This window comes from Ascaphus truei (assembly GCF_040206685.1).
Source record: "Ascaphus truei isolate aAscTru1 chromosome 12 unlocalized genomic scaffold, aAscTru1.hap1 SUPER_12_unloc_4, whole genome shotgun sequence".
NCBI classification, from domain to species: domain Eukaryota; kingdom Metazoa; phylum Chordata; class Amphibia; order Anura; family Ascaphidae; genus Ascaphus; species Ascaphus truei.
In genome coordinates this window covers 534,390-545,958 of record NW_027453840.1, presented here as the reverse complement: position 1 = coordinate 545,958, position 11,569 = coordinate 534,390, and positions in this window count along the sequence as shown.

Here is an 11,569-nt window from a genome sequence, read left to right as displayed (position 1 = left end):
CACTTCAAGATATGAAAAGATCAGGGGGAGACATCATATTCCTACAGGAGACCCATTTCACATCACAAGACCCCCCAAATTTATTCAAAAAAGTGTTCCCAATGTGTTTTTGCGCATCGTTTACTAGTAAAAAGAGGGGTTTAGCTGTCCTGATCAGACAGGGCACCCCATTCAATCATATCAAAACAACTGCGGACCCAGAGGGTAGATTTCTAGTGGTATATGGCTCCTTAGCGGGCTCAGCAATCGCTCTGGTCAATGTATATGCCCCGAACGAGAACCAAACAGAATTCCTAAAGAAAGTTCTCGAGGGCATAGACCCGGGATATCTGTCATCGATGATAGTGGGAGGAGACCTAAACATGGTCCTTAACCCTACCGAGGACATATCAACCACAATGGGTCCCCCCCGCACAACCCCCTCCCAGATCATAGGGAAAAGGTTTAGGGGAATCTTAAGCGAGTTCTCACTGGTGGACATATGGAGGGCCCAACAGCAGGGCCAGATAGACTATACTTTATACTCAGCACCTCACCAGACCTACTCTCGAATAGACCACTTTCTGGCCACAAAAAATGTGGTGGCGGCGACATCCGACTCCGACATAGGACCAATCACATGGTCTGATCATGCCCCGATTACCTTAACCTTGACGACCCCCTTTGAAAAAACAATAAATTACTCATGGAGACTAAATGATTCATTACTCAATCATCCTGAGATAGAAAGAGAGATCAGAGCCGCTATTCGGGACTATTTTTTTTTTAACTCAGGATCCGTCTCCTCACCAGCAATCCTGTGGGAGGCCCATAAGGCAACCATTAGAGGGAAATTCATTTCTATCGCATCCCACAGGAAAAAAGCCCGCCAAAAATTAATAAAGGAGCTTACGGATAATATCAAAATAATAGAACAATCCCATAAAGCCAACCCCTCAAAAAAAATATATAAAACATTGACAACAGCCAGAGTAAAACTTAGACAAATCCAGCTGGAGGATGTTGAGAAGGCCCTCAAATGGACTAACCAACAATATTATGACAAGGGGAACAAGGCAGACAGACTTTTGGCGACTAAATTAAGAGGGGTACATAAACGGTCCCAAATCACGGCAATCAAGAGTAGGTCTGGTGAGATACAACATAGTGATAGCAAAATAGCAGCCGAATTTACAAAATTTTACACCGAACTGTATAATCTAAGATCAAAAAATGGCCGGCCTGAATCAATAGCATCCGAATTAATAGCGCAATATTTAGATAAATGTAAGCTCCCCACACTAACGGAGGAGGAAAACACAGTCCTCAACGCTGAGATCTCAAAAGAGGAACTGGAAGAGGCGGTCAAATCACTAAAAATTACTAAGTCTCCTGGCCCCGACGGGTTCACTAATGTCTACTATAAGAGATTCTTGCCAGTACTATCCACGCATCTTCTAAAGATATTTAACGATTTCATGGAAGGAAATCAAATCCCCACGTCAATGTCCCTGGCCACCCTGGCCATTATACATAAAGAAGGCAGGGACCCGATGCAATGTGGAAGCTATCGTCCAATCTCCCTGCTTAATTGTGATCTCAAGCTATATAGCAAAATACTCGCAAATAGATTAAACCCCATCTTACCGAGATTAATAGATAGTGATCAAGTAGGATTCGTAGCAGGCAGACAGGCCTCGGACAATACTCGGAAGATAATAGACATTATTGAACATGTCCATCTCACAGAGACCAAAGCACTACTCCTAAGCCTAGATGCAGAGAAGGCGTTCGATAGAATAGACTGGCTATTCATGGACCAAGTTATGTGTAAATTCGGATTCAAAGACGCATACCTAGAAGGAGTCCGTAGATTATATCAAAACCCGTCTGCAACAGTAAAACTACCAGGGGGCAGTAACCAGAGATTTGAGATTACTAATGGAACTCGACAGGGATGCCCCCTATCTCCTCTCCTCTTTGCATTAACCATAGAACCCCTAGCATCTGCAATTAGAGCCAATAGAGACATCAAAGGAATAGAAATTGGACACAGGCAGCACAAAATATCGCTATTCGCAGATGATGTCATCCTAACCCTTACACAACCCCAAACATCCCTACCTAACCTCCAAAAAGAGCTCCGGGACTTTGGAGATATTTCAGGTTATAAAATCAATAATGACAAATCGGAAGCACTAAATTTAAGCCTGCCAGAGCCAGAGGTGAAACTCCTCAAACTAAACTTTAACTATCATTGGAGCTCCTCGAGTATCAAATATTTGGGAGTAAAGATAACGAGGAACTACCAATCCCTATATCAACAAAATTATCCGACTCTGTTCCGGAAAATCAAACAAGATCTAGATAAATGGGGAGGATATCAGATATCATGGATCGGGAGGATGATATCAGTTAAAATGAACATACTCCCTAGATTATTATATTATTTTCAGACTCTCCCGGTCCACATCCCTGGCTCAGAATTAAAGAACATTCAAAAACTAATCTTCCACTTTATTTGGCAGGGTAAGAAACCCAGAATCACCAGGACAGTTCTTTTGGCATCAAGGGGGAGAGGAGGACTTGGCGTTCCAGACATCACAAAATACTACCAAGCCGCCCAATTGCGACAGGTAGTAGTCTGGAACGCCAACCCAAACCAATACTGTTGGCTAGACATAGAATCATACTACGCCGGGACGCCTTCACTGCCGGCTTGCCTTTGGTCCCTGAGCAGGGAAGACATGCAGAACAGTAAATTTAAGTTAGGCCCAATGAGACACACATGGGAGATTTGGACGAAATGCAAATTTAAATTTAAGATCACCACACCTCAATCCCAACTCATACCAATTTATAAAAATCCGAAATTCCCCCCTGGCTGTGAGCCCAGACAATGGGACCAATTTAAAACAAAAAATATTAGAGCGGTTGCTGACCTCCTGAGCTTTGAGGAGTTCCTGAGTTATCAACGCCTAAAAACCAAATATGAAATGGCAAGATTGGATGTCTTCAAGTATCTACAAATTCGGCATTTTATTCAAACTTTATCCCCAATGTTGAAATTTCCCCCTCTCACCAGTTTCGAGCGGCTCTGTAGAGAAACAGGCCACCAGAAAGGTCTTATAACACAAATCTACGGTGAATTGGAAAGGGCCATAGAAGCCCCTACACATGACTATATGCTGCATTGGGCAGCAGAATTGGAAATAGTTATAGACCGAGAGGATTGGGAAAGAATTTGGGAAAATGCCTCAGGAACTTCCATATGTACCACAATCAAAGAAAACATATATAAAATACTGTTTCGCTGGTACCTTACCCCAGTTAGAATAAATCAAATTTACCCCCAGGCGTCCGATTTATGCTGGAGAGGTTGCGGTCAGAAGGGGGACATGGCCCATATTTGGTGGACATGTCCGGAAATTCAAAAATATTGGGGAACAATACAAAAATTAATAGAGGAGGTCACAGACCTCAAAATCCCTATTGACCCGTTGACCTACCTGTTGGCCAGGCCCTTAGAAAATTTGGACCGACCAACAAGTAAACTAATCTCCTTCATTCTTACAGCGGCTAGATGTGCGGTGGCGGCCGCCTGGAAGAAGGTGTCTCCCCCCTCAAAACAAACGGTAAAAAATAGGGTGCAAGAGGTGATGAATATGGAGAAACTATCTGCCTTCTTGAAAAGATCCACTGACTCTTTTAACAAAACATGGGATCCGTGGCTATCCCATATGGCACCTCTACGCCACTAATCCACATATGAAAAGTAAAAAAAAAAAAAAAAAAAAAGAGAGCGAGAAAGGAAAACCAGGTCAGGGGCACCAATGAAAATAGACTGAGGACACGGGAAGCAATGGGTATCCCCCCCACCCACCCTCCCCTTCCTATTCCCACTCTTACTCTCTGTTTCCATACTCGCGCTCCCCACATAGCCCCTGGAGGGTCACGGGAGCGGTGAGCTTTCCTCTTTTATTTCCGGTTTCTCTAACCAACAAAAGGAGAAAATCTGTATTAGGCTGTATTATCGTTTGTTTCATGTATACTGTGAATTATCTAAATGCCTAATAAAAAATTTTGGAAAAAAAAAAAAAAAAAGCTTTGTCACATTGGACCTTCTATAGGAGAATCTCAACTCTCTAAACATTGAATAAAAGTCTGAGGCAAGAAGACTTCCATTTTACCCAACCAACAGTGGTGTGAATATTTATGGTATCCTTTGTGTGGTTATTAGACACTTTGGGGCCTATTCACTAAACTTTGATAAGTTCAGTGCATTGCTGAACGAGTTTGCATTTTTGTTTGAGTCTATAGATGTAAGGCTGCCTGTCTATATGCCAGGGGTCCCAAACGCGCACCAAGATGCCTGCCAAGCATTTGTGGGTGGCCGTGACTAGCCATTTCATATCAAGGGTCGCAAACACGTTGATCGTGAGCTACGGGTAGCTTGCCGGCTGCCAGTGAGTAGCTTGCCGCAGTGCCGCCAACAGCTGTTTTGCTTCTTGCTCTTTCCTTCTGCTCCGGACGTCGGGCACAACTTCCGCATCTGTGACACTGGAGGCCACCCCCAAGGTAATTGTGTGTTTGTATGTTAATTGGTTGCTGCCTGCTACTCTCCTGGACTCTCAAGTGGGCGCCTTGGACACAAAAAGGTTGGGACCACATGTGTAGTGAAAAATAGGGTAAATGCTGCACACCATAAAATGAAGGGAAAAAAATCTGATACTAATATCTGTGGTCCTGGTTCCACGGACAGCCTGCCAATAATCCAGAATGAATCAAAACTAATGTAGCTGAAACATAGCACTATGGATTTTCATCAAGCTAAATGTATTGTGCCAAAACGAAACACATTGTTTCTGCCTCTAACTGGCCTTTCACTTGATAAAAGCCAGTTTGAGGCCTAAACATTGTGTTTCCTTTTGGCACAATAAATGTTACTTGATGAAAATCTGTAATGCTCTGATTCATCTACATTAGTTTGGACCCCAAGTGTAGGACATTCAAGTACAGCAAACATGCCATGACTCATTGACTAGAATTGGCTGCAACGTGTCTTCAGGCACCAGAATGTGTCATATGGCCTGTCACAAGAGAGCAGAACTTATCACTGTGACCAGACAGGACAAAGCAGTTCAATAAATGTTTATATTCCAGCCAGAGCCAGCAACCTCAAAACAAAAAACATAATTGAGCTATTCTCACTAGAACAGGGGCATACAGAAGGGATCTGAGCTGGCTAGGTGCTGAGCACCACATTGAAGGCTTACCCGGGACTTGCTTCCACTCTCTGTTGAGGCAAATATCGTCTAGACTTCTCTGGTACAATTTGCAGCAGAGAACTTTCAAAAGTAATGCTTAATAGTCCTGCTCTCCACTTCTTCTCTGTCAAGATACAGTTCATAGTACAAAAGTTCTTTTGAATGTCCCACTGGGTTAGACTTCCAGGCCCATGTTTGGGTGTCTCCAGCACAGTCTTGGAGCTCACCGCTTAGTTCACTTTGACGGCAAGATCAGAGTGAACTATGGAATGCTGATTGGGTTCCCCTTTCATAGATTCCCTGCTTCCATAGGAAATCATGGTAGAATTGCAGGTGACTAATCAGTAGGTGAGGGGTTCATCTGTAATTGGCCAATCAGATGAGGTGGGGCTAAGAGATGTAAGGGCCTGTGGAGAGAAATACAAATAGCAGGGTGGACTCAGCAATGGCTTCCCCCAGCTGGCTGTAATGATGTCTCCCCCTTGGCTGGCACCACTCTGGCTGGGGAGGTAACAAAATGTTATACTTTTATGGTGGATGCCCCCCCCCCCCCCCAGTCAGATGTCCGCCAATTGCCACTCTCCTTTCTTTCTACACTTCACCTGCTCCTCGAGTCACAGCAGCAGCCATTTTCCCCAAACATATGGGCTGCACAAAGGGTTTCTCATCCCCAAATGCCCAGACTTTGGATATGCTTTACTGTTGCATAAAGAAACAAAAAAAAAAAATATTTCTACACTTGCAGTTGAATAAAGAGTATATTTTACATAGGATGCATAGGCTTCCGGGCTTGTAACAACAGGGTAGCTAACGTGTCTGATGGTTAGATGAGCTCCAGGTAAGGACGAGCCCCAGGTATTAACCTTTATTATACTTGTGTGTGTGTATTATAGTACAGTATATGCAAGTGATACAATGCTAGGTAAAAAAAACATCTCTAAATCCTCTCATTGAAGCCTTTGCTGTGTGTATTATAATATATGCAAGTGATACAATGCTAGGTAAAAACCATCTTTGAATCCTGTTTCATCCTACCCTTAATTAAATTAAGCATTGAAACCTAGACAGGGAACACCCTGTGTAGAAAACCTTCTGTTTGAATGTGCCTCAGATGTGCTAATTAAGCAGACAAAAGTTTAAAAGGAAGTTCAGAAGAAGTGGACACCCCCAACTGGCCCTGATTCCTGCATTTGAATTACGCTGGAAAGGAGGATATCATCTATACCAGACTGCATCATTACTGCTGTGATGCTGCCTTTACCATTTATATTTGATGTGTGTTCACTTCTTCTCAAATTATGCACTTCTTTTTACCAGCCTCAGTATGTCTCTAACTCCATTCATATATCTCCATCTCTCCTTCCTTTACCACTTCTCTGTTCACATGAACTCCTTTCTTTCCTGCGTCCTCTGGCACCACACAGCTATATCCCCTGCACTAAAAAACACCCCTACAAATCATCCTCACACATCCTCTTTCTATCCATGCTTCTCCTCCTTGCTTCTGGGGATATCTCTCCCAATCCTGGTCCCTGCCTTATTCCTACATGCTCTCGTCCTCACCTGCCAATTACAACCTCTACTCCTTCTGGTGTGAACCCCTCCAACCTCATACCCATCCCCTGCCACCCTCCCTCCTCTCTCCCTTTCTCCTGTGCCCTTTGGAATGCTTGCTCCCTTACTAACAAGTGCCTCTCTGTACATGACTTCTTTCTCTCTCACTCTGCTCCTATTTGCTATAACTGAGACCTGGCTCACTCAGTCTGACTCTGCTCTGGAAGCTGCGCTCTCCTATGGTGGCCTTTCTTTCTCCCACACTCCGTGTCCTGACGGCAGGGGTGGAGGCGTGGGACTCCTGCTCTCTCTGCTGTTACCGAACCCTTCCTATTCCTCCATCTCTTGATTTTTCCTCCTTTGAGGCTCACTCTGTCCAGATCTTTTCCCCCTGTCCATGTGGCGGTCATCGCCCACCTACCTCTACTCACCCCCCTTCTGCCTTTCTCACTTTGAATCCTGGCTCTCTTTCTCTCCTCAGACTCCCCTGTTCTTCTCCTTGGGGACTTCAATTGTCATATTGATGGCCCCTCTCTCCCTTTGACATCCCACTTTCTCTCTCTAACCTCTTCTTTTGGCCTTCAACAGTGGTCTGCAGCCAGCACCCACAAGGATGGCCACTACTTTGGCCTGGTTTTCACTAAAAACATCTCTCCGATTTCTCCATTTCCTCTTTTCTTCTCTCTGACCATCACCTCATCTCATTCTATCTCGCTTCTCCCTTTCTCCACCTCCATCTAACCCCCGGTTCTGCAGAAACCTGCGCTCTATTCACTTACCTGACTTTGAATCCACGTTATGCTCCTCTCTCAGCTCTGCTACAGACCCTGACAACCTGGTCAGGAACTACAACTTTGCCTTGTCCTCCTCTCTTGATCTTCTTGCCCCGCTTTCTCTCTGCCGCCCTCGCCCTTCTAACCCTAGACCCTGGCTAAACTCCCACATGCTGTGTTCCTCCACTCGTTCCTCTGAACGCCTCTGGATTAAATCTCATACTCTCGCAGACTTCCATAACTACAAATTTATGCTATCCTGTTTCAACTCTGCCCTCTCGCAAGCTAAACATGTCTACTTTTCTTAACTAAACCCAAAATGCACAAGTCTAACCCACGCCGACTGTTCTCTGTCTTTGATGCTCTACTCAAACCACCCTCAGCTGCCTCTCCTTCCTCCATCTCCGCTCAGGACTTTGCTGACTATTTTAAGGAAAAGGTAGAATCCATACGTCAGAACATCCCCTCTGTTTCTTCCTCCCATCCTACACCTCTTTCTATCTCTCCTCCTGCCTTCCTTGACTCTTTTTCCACTGTCTCAGAGGAGGATGTGTCGCTGTTGATCGCCTCTTCTCCCTCTACCACTTGCTCTCTTGACCGCATTCCCTCCCATCTCCTAAAACCTCTTGGTCCTACTATAATCCCTACACCCACACACATTTTTAAATCCTCCCTCTGCTCTGGAACCTTTCCATCCTCCAAACATGCTACAGTTATGCCATTACTCAAAACAGCAAGCTTGACCCTACATGTCATTCTAACTATCGACCTGTCTCCCTTCTGCCTTTTGCCTCTAAACTCCTTGAACATCTTGTACAGTATTCGCTTGCTTGCTCCATTTTCTCAACACCTATTCTCTCCTAGACCCTCTACAATCTGGCTTCCTCACTGCTCACTCCACGGAAACAGCCCTCACTAAAATAACTGACGACCTCCATCATGCCAAAGACAGAGGTCATTACACTCTGCTCATATTACTCGACCTCTCTGCAGCATTTGACACCGTGGACCACCCTCTTCTCCTCCACATTCTCCATACTCTTGGTATTCGGAACAAAGCTCTATCCTGGATCTCATCCTACCTCTCCCATCATACTCTCATTGTCTCTTCTGCTAACACTTCCTCCTCCTCTATTGATCTCTCTGTGGGGGTACCCCAGGGCTCTGTACTGGGACCTCTTCTCTTTTCTCTGTACACACTCTCTCTAGGTGACCTAATAACATCTTTTGGTTTTAATTATCACCTCTATGCCGACGACACACAAATATACTTTTCAACACCTGACCTTACACCTGCTGTACAAACCAAAGTTTCTGAATGTCTCTCTGCTATATCATCCTGGATGGCCCTCCGACACCTTAAACTCAACATGGCTAAAACAGAGCTCCTCATACTTCCTCCCAAACCTGGCCCTACTACCTCCTTCCACATTACTGTTGGAACTACAATCATTCACCCAGTAGCCCAAGCACGCTGCCCAGGGGTCACACTCGACTCCTCTCTCAGATTCGCCCCTCACATTCAAAACATTTCTAAAACTTGTTGCTTTTTCCTCCGCAATATAACAAAGATATGCCCTTTCCTCTGTTGCTCGACTGCTAAATCTCTGACTCAGGCCCTCATTCTCTCCCGTCTTGATTATTGTAACCTCCTGCTGTCCGGCCTTCCTGCCTCTCACCTGTCTCCCCTACAATCCATCCTAAATGCTGCTGCCAGAATCACTCTACTATTTCCTAGATCTGTCTCAGCATCTCCCCTCATGAAATCCCTCTCCTGGCTTCCGATCAAATCCCACATCTCACACTCCATTCTTCTCCTCACATTTAAAGCTTTACATTCTTCTGCCCCTCCTTACATCTCATCCCTAATTTTTCATTATGCACCATCCAGACTCTTGCGTTCTTCTCAAGGATGTCTTCTTTCTATCCCCTTTGTATCTAAAGCCCTCTCCCGCTTTAAACCTTTTTCACTGACTGCCCCACACCTCTGGAATGCCCTTCCCCTCAGTACCCGACTAGCACTCTCTCTATCCACCTTTAAGACCCACCTTAAGACACACTTGCTTAAAGATGCATATGAATAGCACTGTGGATATTCTGAACACATGATACATAAAGCTTGGCCCCCTGCAGACACACTTACCAGAACTCCCTCCTACTGTCTCTGTACGTTCTACCTACCTACCAATTAGACTGTAAACTCCTCGGGGCAGGGATTCCTCTTCCGAATTATTACTTTTATGTCTAAAGCACTTATTCCCATGATCTGTTATTTATATTATCTGTTATTTATTTGATTACCACATGTGTTACTACTGTGAAGCGCTATGTACATTAATGGTGCTATATAAATAAAGACATACAATACAACACACTCGTGGAACCAGATAAACCCAGATATTTGGATGTATTGGCTGGGTAAGTGTATTACCAGCCTAGCATTCCCAGGGAACAAAGAAACACACAGTTACACAAGCACAAATACATTTCACAGACAATACAAGTTTACACATAACATGGTGGCCACATGAGCCACAGGTAGATGGATATACAGGATTACCTTGTACACCTATCACACAGATAGGGGCCAGGGAGTGGGCTTACCTTTAATACTCTGGTTTCTGGGACCCTACCGTTATAGTGAGCACCACATTGTAGGCTTACCAAGGGTTTTCTTCCACACCCCATTGGGTTGGGATCGTCCAAACCTCTCTGGAACAATTTGCAGCAGAGGACTTTCCAGTCTCCTGCTTTAAAGTCCTGCTCTCCGCTTCTCCGGCAGAGCCACAGTTCCACAACACAAATCATGTTTAAATTTCCCGCTGGCAAGGATCTCAGCCTCGTTTTCAGGTGGCACAGCATCAGAGCTCAGCGCTTTGTTCACCACCATGTTAGGATCAGAATGAACTCTGGAGTGCTAATCGGGTGCCACTTATCTAGCTTTCCCTCTACCGTAGGAAAGCATGGAAGAGGGGATGGGACCAATCACCGCGTGGAGTTACAAATACCTCTGGGGTTAAGAGTGAATTTAACGCCTACAATATTTAGTGACAATAAGTGATGTTGTAACACAAAAGAAAGTGCTTAGGTGCTACAAACCATAAAAATGGAAATACAACCAATATAGAAACTAAATAGAACATGTAACAGTACACAATGTATGCAGGGCAGCCAGGAACACTAGCAGAACACCACCAGAGAGCACAAAGAACATATACAGACCAGCACCCAAAAAGTCCAATAAGTCCCAAATAGAGTCCAAACAAATGAAGGGGGGGAGAATCCAGATGGTCCAATCACTGAAAGATCTCCAATCCGGAGGTCCGTGACATAGGGACAGAAACAAAAAGAAAATAATAGTGTAATACGTAATATTAAAATTAAACAAAAAACATAGAACACATAACAAGAGACATATAACCAAACAAACAAGCTGAAAATAAAATAACCATTTATTAAAACAAACGGAGCCTGCTGCAGCGGGTCATCAGGGGGTTAAAACCCAAAACCCTACTTACAGCAGGACTGGAATAACACGCGTGTGTGACCAAGTAAGGCAGACGCCGGCAGCAGTAAGGGTCCTCGCGGGCTCCCCGATGTGTGGTATATGTCCCGTTTTCCTCTGACTTCGTAGCACTCTTCAAGATGGATGCCGAGGATGGGAAATCCACACACACCTGCACACATGCAAAACAGCCTCTCTCGCGATGTCTCGATGACGCTGTTCCCTGCTTTACTTGACTGACACGTTCTCACAACCGGTACTTCTCCAAGGCGCCGTGACCTCTGACCCTATGCGTTTCGTGACTGATGTCACTTCCTCAGGGGATTATCCCCTGAGGAAGTGACGTCAGTCACAAAACACGTGACATATACCACACGGGGACATATACCACACATCGGGGAGCCCGTGAGGACCCTTACTGCTGCCGGCGTCTGCCTTACTTGGTTATTCCAGTCCTGCTGTAAGTAGGGTTTTGGGTTTTAACCCCCTGA